The sequence below is a fragment of the Anolis sagrei genome, chromosome 2, assembly GCF_037176765.1.
Source record: "Anolis sagrei isolate rAnoSag1 chromosome 2, rAnoSag1.mat, whole genome shotgun sequence".
Classification (NCBI taxonomy): Eukaryota; Metazoa; Chordata; class Lepidosauria; order Squamata; family Dactyloidae; genus Anolis; species Anolis sagrei.
In genome coordinates, this window is record NC_090022.1 from 267,858,494 (window position 1) to 267,868,287 (window position 9,794).

The window sequence follows — 9,794 nt, forward strand, 5'->3', positions numbered from 1 at the left end:
TGCGAGGTAAATGGTACATTAAATGAGCAATTTGACACATTCCATGCCTATAAACAGAAGCAACTGAAGGAAGATATGAATGGTCTACTCGTTCAATGTTTGCCCAAGGGATTGTGAGGGGTGGGGGGCAATCCTTTAAACCAGAATATTCTGGAAAATGTGGCTTGGACAATAGTTCAAACCACTGGACAGGTGACTGTCCAAACCATGCCTCCCTGTTTTGGCTCCAAGACCATCCTACGCTCAAAGCCAGGCATTTAAGGCATGGACCACTTCTCCCCACTGTTACTCATTTCTTTCTTCATAGCAACAGGATCCCAGAAATTAGATATCTGAGTTTAGACAAAGTGTTGGTTTTTGTACTGGTGCCTACAAAAAAAGTGAAACAAAGAACAGAATTGCTTCAAAATAATGGACCTAATTTCAAAGCCATATATTTCATGATGGCCACATGTTACAATTACACAAAAGTTACAAATGGTTTAATGAGTTATTCAAGTTATCAAGTTTTACTAACCATTTTGAGCCAGAAACAAACCTAAACATTAAAAATATATCATTAGGTCTGATGTTGCGGGGTCACCATATTGAGAATGACTGAGGCTAGAGGCCATTTGAGCACTGGAAGAAGCATCTAGCAGTAATCATTTAAAACTATGCCTCACCCTTTCCAGTGGTAAGAATGTCATTCTTGGGAGGTTCATGGTTGCAGAAATACAGCGATTTCAAATTGGGGCTATCTTTTTGAAACACCCTGTGCTATTTCCAGCACAGAAATCCACATAGAATCCTACAGTTAATTCACAACACCACTGCTAATGTATTTGTAATATAATCTTGATTAATAGGGAGGCCGCTATGACCATCAAGGTTCAGCAATTCCATCTCACCAGCTCAGTTTACTGTCCCCTAATATCAGGGATGCATCTACACAGATGAGACACTTAAAATTATTATACAGATTTGAAAATAATTTCTGTATTCCAGTAATGGAATCTTTGGCCACAATTCATTGGAATGATGTAACCATGCCATGCCAGATAAAAGTGAAGGAAGAAAAATTATATTGGTGGCAAAGAAAGAAAGGAAAGCAGCAGCAAAAGAAGTAAGTTCCTAGCACTATTATCACATTTTTTTAGATGGGGGAAAGGGGCTCCATGGGGCCAAAAAAAAAAAAAAATAGCAGGCATGGCTTGGACTGTCACCAGTCTGTTGAAAAAATGAGTGTCCAGGGTACACACTAATAATGTTTTGTCTCCGTGGACACTCCACTCACCTGGACAGGAAACTCTGAGAAACAGTCAGCACAAAACTAGAAGACTTCTTCTCTGGCTACTGAAACACTACAGGAACATGGAAAAAGTGGAAATACTAATGTAATAGACTATTGTGTTCATTCACTGCTCCTAAGGCACTGAAGAACAACTGCAGCATTTCCAAGGGACAATATTATAGGGGCTGCACTTTTCCTGGGGATAGGGGTGCAGGACTCCCAGGAAAATAAAAAAGTGAATTAAAAACACTACTTTTAAAACCTGAGATAACAGCCCTTTATGAATTACTTGGTCCTCCAGAAAGACTCTGATCAATGCCTAATGGAGGTTCAACACAGAATCACAATGGAGGATCCAATTGATCAAATCTCCAAATAATCAAATATACACAAGTGAAACCTGCAAATATGGAGTGATTACTGTACTACCAAAAATATAGGGGGGAATGGAAGTCCCACCTTGGTTAAAGGGGAAAAAATAATCCTGAACATTGCAGGAAGGATTGCAAATCATTTATGGGGCTACTTTAGGTCCCATATAGGAAAGACCAGGATATAAATTAAACAAACAAACAAATAAAATTTGAAAAGTGAATCAACACTCCTAGAGAATGTATGGAAAGCCTTGAAAACAAGCATTTGAAAAGGCAAGTAAAGCCAAACTAACTTATCTACAGCAAAGGAATCAACTGCCATTCCATTCCAATAAAACACTATACCATTTGAAACAACCAGGTAATATAATCAACAGAATATCCTGAAACCGAACTTCTGGTTGCAAAGATATTTTCATTGATTCCTCCATCCGTTGCAACAAATGCCCCATAAACATGTATTCCATCAGGCCAAGGCCTATCCAAGATAATGTGAAGCAGAATAGCAGTTATATGGAAATCAGTGGAAATTAGCAAAAATCAGAAAGAAATAGTCTTGCCCCCTCATTTATACTGCAAGAGGAACCCTGCCTGGATTTGAGTCCCTTTCACAGTAAAAAGTAAGCCATTCCATTTACAGAAGGGATGTCTGGATCTAAGCCAGCATGTTTTATTTCAATGCAATTTAATACTGTAATCCAGTCTGTTAAGGATTTTGCGCATCATTTTTCAATGAAATATTAACAGGCCATATACCAAATACGTTTGCCTTATGTTACTTTACTTCCATTCACAGCCATAATTGTTTGCAGTTAGAAAGCAAATTTCAATGCATATAACACAAGTATTCATCTCTTGGTGTTTTGAAAAGAATTGTGAACATCTGCCTTTCCTCTGAAACTCTGAATCTCACGTGGCCTGTTGAGAGGATATAAGCTAAGCAAGAAAGTCTGTAAAAGAACACTTGGGATGCCTTAGCTAAGACACATGTAATGACACATGGGAATGTCGTTTAGAAAAATATGTCATCCTAATTTGCAAGGCTGTACTTGTTGAACCCTATTCAACTAAACATTCTGCTGCTTGGAGGACATGCAGTTTGTATGGCAGTTACAGCTGTGGCAGGTTAAAAGTGTTACCTGCACCAAATACATGAAGTGGGCATGACAATATATAGATGAACAAATGAGAAAATGTTTGGATGGCTACTTCACTCAAATTACAGAAAGCAGTTTGTGCACTAGATCTATAGGTTCCAGCAGTAACCAGGATTTATTTTTGAATTTTTGGCAGCTCTCGTGCAATGTGTTTATAAATGCAGAGCCCACATCCTCAATTTCACTTACCAGCACCTGAGAGGAAGTGGTATCTCTAGAAATTTGCTGTCCTCCATGCAATTCTATGGAATGCTTCTTCAGAAGCTACAACACAGTTGCCCTGGGGAATTAAGCCCATTTCTAGAGAGTATGCGTCTCTAGGAATTTCTATGTTCACTAGGGCAACTCTATGGTATGTATGCTGGGACCAGAAGATGGGGAAATTTATGATTCAGGTGATTGTGATGTGGCCAGGAAGAGATCCCCTGTAGATATCTGGGTCTTACTGTATAGTTTCTTTCTCTTACTTCAAGCAATAATCATTCATATCTCTGTAAACTGAAGACTTCACTGCTGTAATACAGATGAATCCACCTTTTGTTCAAAGGATGACTGGTATAGAGATACGAGAGGCATGATTTACCACTCAAACATTTCACTAGCACTTCAGAATTCACAAAGGCTCCATACACTTATTTAGCTTCATTTAGTATCCCACGGTTAACATATAGAACCCAGAAAGATCTGTACATACTTAGCTTCCGAAGAGCAAGTGGTTAATGCTATGCAATCTAACTAAAACACATGAAAGAACTGGTGAGTACTCCCAGGTGCTCAAGCTACCTGCTGATGTTGGGTCTTGATGTTTATCTAACTCCATTTAAAATTAAGTTCAACTGGATGTGTTTTTATATATTCATTAGTTTCCTTAACACTTGTAGAAACTTTGCTTTAATCACATCGTGTATGTGTGTGTGAAAATATAGATGCAAAAAACTCTTGAGACTGTAAACCAGGAGTGGGGAACTGAGTTAAGGCTAGGATTCCATTTGCATCATATGAGACCTTAGGAGATCCTGCCTCACTCACTTCTGCCCAAAAAATTCCCCAAAATCCCCTTTAGGGAACATAAGGGCACGAATGCTCTATTTTCAGTCTTCCTGGCCTCTTAGAATTCATTTTGGGTAATTCTGGTGTAATTTTTTTAATGCCAAACTTTGTTTCGATTCCTATAGGGTCCCCAAAGTTAAATGAAATGTTTTCCCATAACTCTGTTATGAATGCCGATATAATCATTTGTCTTCATTTCTCACTTGGATATAAAATCCGAAAGAAAAAAACCCAAAAGATCTAACCTTTACTTGGAAAGATCTCATTAATGGAAGGGCCCAAAGGCTGTTGAAAAGTAATTCTCAAATGTTTTAAAGTATCATATAATGGATGCTGAAGAGTACTCTTCAAAAGTTTCAAAGTAACTTATAAAGACTGCTGAAGGCTGCTTTTCAAAAAATTCGAAGTAACACACAATTCTCCTCATAAGTTAGGTCTGCCAATTTGCCAATCAAGATCCTGGCATTGTTCAAGGGGGGGGGGGGGGGGCTCTATCAGTTTCATCCTGATGTGCCAAAGCTTACAGCCTCTAATCCAGTGAACCTAACAGGTGAAAGTGTAATTCTACATGGGGACCAACCTAGATAAATATACTATAGCATCTATTCTTCGTAAATTAAAAGGTTACCATGCAACCATCAAAACCCTAAAAGGAAAAAGTCAGAAAAATCACTACAAAAAAGAGAACCTCTACTTTTGAGAGCAGATGTCTATACAAAAATATATTGTAAGAACTGATAACTATTCAATTGATGATGCAAAGAACTGGAGTCAACAATTTGTGTAAACTAAAGCAGAAAGGGTATGGCCTCCCTTCTTCCTACAGCTTCATTCCCTCCTCAAAATGTGTTCCAAAAGTCATAGAGCCAATTTTCAGGCAGCAAAGAAGGCAGATAGGTCAAGAGGGAGCAACATGTTACTTCAGAGTGCTTCTGTTAACACACTGTGTTTAATTTACTATAGTGATGAGTTATGGGAGAAAACCCCATCCTATATAAATCCTGCCAATTGACTGCTGCCAAATGAAGCTTAGTCAAAACAGCAAGTTCACACCTACTTACCTAATAATAAGTTTCATTAAATTTAATAGACTTACTCCTAGAATATATTCATAACTCTACTATATACACAAGACTATGCAATACAGTGGCACAGAATTAAAACAAAATATTCAACATATAAAAAGTATGTGTGAGAAAAACTCTACTCAACAGTACTACTGAATATGTATGATTCACCAATAGTAACATATATTTATGCAAACAAACTTCCCGAGACCATGAAATATGACAACATAAGGTGATGGCATCACATTTCTGATTAAAAACAACCAATTTTTATCTAAATTTATATTTGTACAAAGGTAATTGAACTGAAAAAGCAAAACAGGAAATGTCTCCATTCTGGGCAACCCAACTAAAAGGGAAAAATCAAAAGCTTGTCATATCATTGACTACTATATCTAGTTAGCCAAGAGCACTAATACTATCAAATCATTTTAAACTGTTAACTGGATTTTATGACAAACACTAGCCAAAAATCAGCAGTATTACATCTTTTTGAAAGGGGCCTACATTTTAAAAAGAGCACACTGAACAATAAGAGCAACAGTTCAAAGCTAACACAAATAAAATGGTTCATAAATGTTTATCATTTGATTCCCTGTAAAATGTAATGTGATTGCTGGAAGTAAATACTTCGAAAGTGATCAGTCTTTGTGAAAATAATTACTCTGTTTAGACGTCATTGCTTTTCTGCCAAACATAAGCCATATAAGGAAGTTGAAGTTCATTGCCATCTATTTTATTCAGTCCTTTCAGATGCCCAGAAGTAACCTTTTCAAGAGACTTTGATGCTCAAGTGTATAGTTTAAGACAGTTTACTGTATTTTCATTGACAAAATTGGCTTCCTGCTCCCAACACAAATCAATAACACCAAAAGTACTGGCACTAGAGAGAGCTTCAGCCTTATTTAGCCTATAAGGACTATTCAGAATTTACAAACATATTCAATACATACTTGCACAAAAGGAAATGTCCTCTTTCTCGTATAACCACCAGCAGATTATATGCTGCTACTTCCCTTGGAACATAATTTGCCAAATTGTATTTAATTTTAAGAGAACCATTTGAACCATAACCACCACCTTCAATAAATTACACGAGACTAAAAATGCAGTCTGAAAAGTTACAGCACAAACTATTCAACTGCATTCCTTCAGGACACTATTAGATTATTTTAAAACCCTGGGTACATAAATTTCATTTTTGCAGACCTCTGCAAATTAAATCAGACTAGTTAACAAGAAGTAGTTAGAAGTGGTTAAGAAAAATGCTTCCAGTACTTCAAACTTCTTCAAAAGTCCCTAAGTTTTGGGAAAAATTTGTACACTTATCAAGAATTTTCTTGGGCCTGAATTTCGTATTTGCTCCATGGCCACAGGACAATTTATTAGAGAAAAAAAGTTGAACAACACACAAGAACTTCTGAGTTTCCAACCAACATACAGGGGGAAAATTGCTGTCCTTTATGTAAGGGGATGCCCTCTCACAGGAAAAACAGAAAGTTACCGGTTCAGCAACTAGACATTTTAAACTCAGGAATGCATAATCGGGCAGTTTCAATTCAATACCTTCTTGCTGTGGAACAAAGAAACTTCTGTTTGAGAGGCTTTGCCTCCCAACAAAAATTCTCCCAGATTTTCTCTCTGCAAGAAAATGCATGTAAGGATCACAGACACACATCCCGAAACTGGAAGTCAAATTCCTAATTCATAAAAGCATAAAATTGGGGGGAGGGGATCAAGAACATAGGCCATGAACTCAAAACGAAATACATATAACTTCCCTTCCTCCAATAGAAAAAAAATACTACAGGGTGGGCCGAAAGTCACAAAGGGGCTTCAATATTTAAGAACTCCTTTATTTTAGAATAAACATTATATACAATACATAAATAAATAAATAAAACTACATTATCTGCAAAATCTTGTTTTTTCATTGCTTTAAAAAGTCATCAAAAACATCAGACATCTTTGTGACTTTTGGCCCACACTGTGTATTAGCGATCTCCAAAAGAAGAAAAAATACCATTAGCCTATTTTTGGGGAATTATTTCCCCCACCCACCTCAGACTTCAGGCATCCAGATTTCCTCCATCTGCGCCGAGTTCTTCCAGCAACGTTTTAAATCCCAAGAGTGGATTTTTTTCCTCCCCAACAAAAAAACGAAAGCAAAGGGGAGAAGCAACAACTCTCAGTTGGGAGTGCCAGGGGGAAAAAGAGAGGCCAAATAAGCTCTTCTTGTTGTTGTTTGGGGGGGGGAGTTTTTGTTTCCTTTCCAAAACCCTTTTCTCCCCTTCACTTTTTCCTCTTAAGTTGAAAAGAAAAGGCCTCTAGAGTCTCTTCTACTCTTCTTTCTCTGTGTATTTTACTCCCTTTTCCTTGGTTTTTTTTATTCTTTTTGTTGCTTCCTTTCCACACAACACTTTCCTCCTCTTCACTTTTTTTCCCACTCAGTGGAGAAAAGATCTTGTCTAATCTCTGTTTCTCTCCCTTCTTCTCCTTTCCGTCTCTTCTTCTTCTTGGGAGGACTTTCCCTGGTGCTTCCTTTGCACAAAACTCCTTTCTCCCCTTTTGGTCGAGAAGGGGACAAAAAAAATCTCTTCTTTTCTTCTGCCTGATTATATCCTTTATTCTCTTCCTCGTTTAAGTCTCTTCTTCTTGGGGGGACTTTCCTTGGTGCTTCCTTTCCACAAAACCCCTTCCTCCTCTTCACTTTTCCCCTCTCAGTCGAGAAGGGAACCAAAGAAGTCTTTCCTTCTCTCTGATTAGATCCGTTCTTCTCCTCCTTTCCGTGTTTCAGCCTCTTCTTCTTCTTGCTTTTGTCCTGGTTTGTTATCCTTTTCCAAAACTCACTCCAGTTGTGAAGAAGGAGAGAAAAGCTCTCGTCGAGTCTCTCCCTCTCTCTTCACCTCCTTCTTCCTCTGTTTCAGTCTCTTCTTGCAGTGTTTTTTTTTCCTTGACGTTGTTGTATCCTTTCAACAACTCACTCCAGTTGTGTAGATGGGGAAAAAGCTCTCGCCCGGTCTCAATTTTTTGTGTGTTTCAGTCCCCTTTTTCTCCTTCTCTTCTTCTTGCGTTTGCCGTTGTTTGTTGTACCCTTCCCACAACTCACTCCTGTTGTGAAGAAGGGGAGAAAAGCTCTCGTCGGGTCTCAGTCTTCGCGTGTTTCAGTCTCCTTTTTTTGCAACCTCCTTCTTCCCGTTTCAGTCTCTTCTTGCGGTGTTTTATTTCCTTGTTTGTTGTATCCTTTCCACAACTCACTCCAGTTGTGTAGAGGGGAGAAAAGCTCTAATTGAGTCTCAATATCTGCTTGTTTCAATCTCCTTTTTCTCCTCCTCGTTCTTCCCCTGTTTCAGTCTCTTCTTGCGGTGTTTTTCCCCCTTGTTGTTTGTTGTATCCTTTCCACAACTCACTCCAGTTGTGTAGAGAGGAGAAAAGCTCTGTGTGTGTTTCAGTCTCCTTTTTCTCCTCCTCCTTCTTCCCCTGTTTCTGTCTCTTCTTGCGGTGTTTTTCCCCCTTGTCGTTTGTTGTATCTTGCGGTGTTTTATTTCCTTGTTTGCTGTATCCTTTCCACAACTCACTCCAGTTGTGTAGAGAGGAGAAAAGCTCTCGTTGAGTCCCAATTTCTGTGTGTTTCAGTCTCCTTTTTCTCCTCCTCCTTCTTCCCCTGTTTCAGTCTCTTCCTGCGGTGTATTTTTTTCCTCTTGTCGTTTGTTGTATCCTTTCCACAACTCACTTGTACAGAGGAGAGAAAAGCTCAATCTCTGCGTGTTTCAGTCCCTTTTTCTCCTCCTTCTTTCCGTGTTTCAGTCTCTTCTTTCTTGCGGCGTTTTTCCCCCCTTGTTGTATCCTTTCCTGTTGCGAAGAAGGGGGAGGAAAGGTCTCCTCGCGATAATACTCTTGCGGGTTTTTCCCCCCACCTTGTTGTATCCTTTCCAATTGCGAAGAAGAAGGGGGGGGGGAGGAGAGGTCTCGTCGAGTCTCCTCCTTTCTCTCTCTCTTTCCGCCCTGACAAAATATGCGGTTTCAGGTGCCTCAAACGCCGCCCAGTCCCGGCTGAGGAGTCATTTCCTGCCCCTCATGAAACCCAACTGAGGCCTGCTTTCCCCGGCCTCTTGGAGGCCCAAACCCTCCTTCCTTCCTTCCCTCACGAGGCCTTGGATGCTGTCGTCGCCTCCTTCACTGCTACTAGGAAGGGAAAGCGAGATGGAGGCGCAACAAGCCCCTTCCTTCCCTCCTTCCTTCCTTCTCTCCTCCTCCTCCTTTTCCTTTCTTCCCCTGCTTCCTCTGCCTCACACTCGACTCCTCCTCCTCACACTTCCCCCTTCCTTCCTTCTTTCCCCATTATTCCCGCCCTCAGCAGCTCTCTCTCTCTCTCTCTCTCTGTATGAGGTGTTTCTCTCCTCAAAGGGCGGAGGAAGGGAGGGAGGAAGCAGCAACAGCTCAAGAGGGCGGCGGGCGTTACTATTACTACTACTACGCGGCTTTTGCGCCTCCGCCCAGGCCAGAGAGAGAGAGACTGAGAGAGGCCTTCCCTCCCTCCTCCTCCCTTTTCAGACTTTTCTTTCCCCCTCAGAGCCAGACAACAAGTCTGGCAATGGGCGACGCGCCTCAGCCAATCCGGAGAGAGGAGACTCCCGTCGCAGCCAATCAGGTGGCGCTCTCAAGGTTTGGCCGGGAAGGAAGGGAGGAAAAAGATCAGGTTAGGGTGTGAGGAATAAGAAAAAAAAATCTCTCTCTCTATATATAAAGATAGGTAGGAGGGAAGGAGAGGAAAGGGTTTTTTTTTTTTGTCACTTAGGTTTGGAGGGGAAATAATAATTTATTTATTTATTTGCTTTACTTTACTTGTATACTGCAGTTTCTCAGCCCAGCA

The 9,794-nt window shown here is 40.0% G+C and overlaps 1 protein-coding gene across 3 annotated transcripts in view; it reads right to left on the minus strand.

Annotated features, from left to right (window-relative positions):
- ERBIN (erbb2 interacting protein) overlaps window positions 1-9,475 on the minus strand; it is a 96,680-nt gene extending 87,205 nt beyond the window's left edge. For 2 of the 3 annotated variants that reach the window (XM_060761574.2, XM_060761572.2), the window contains exon 1: window positions 6,983-9,475. The gene's annotated coding sequence lies outside the window, so the exon portion shown is untranslated. The remainder of the gene's footprint in view (window positions 1-6,982) is intronic. The other variant, XM_060761573.2, reaches the window with a different exon arrangement.
- Between the last annotated feature and the right edge of the window lie 319 nt (window positions 9,476-9,794).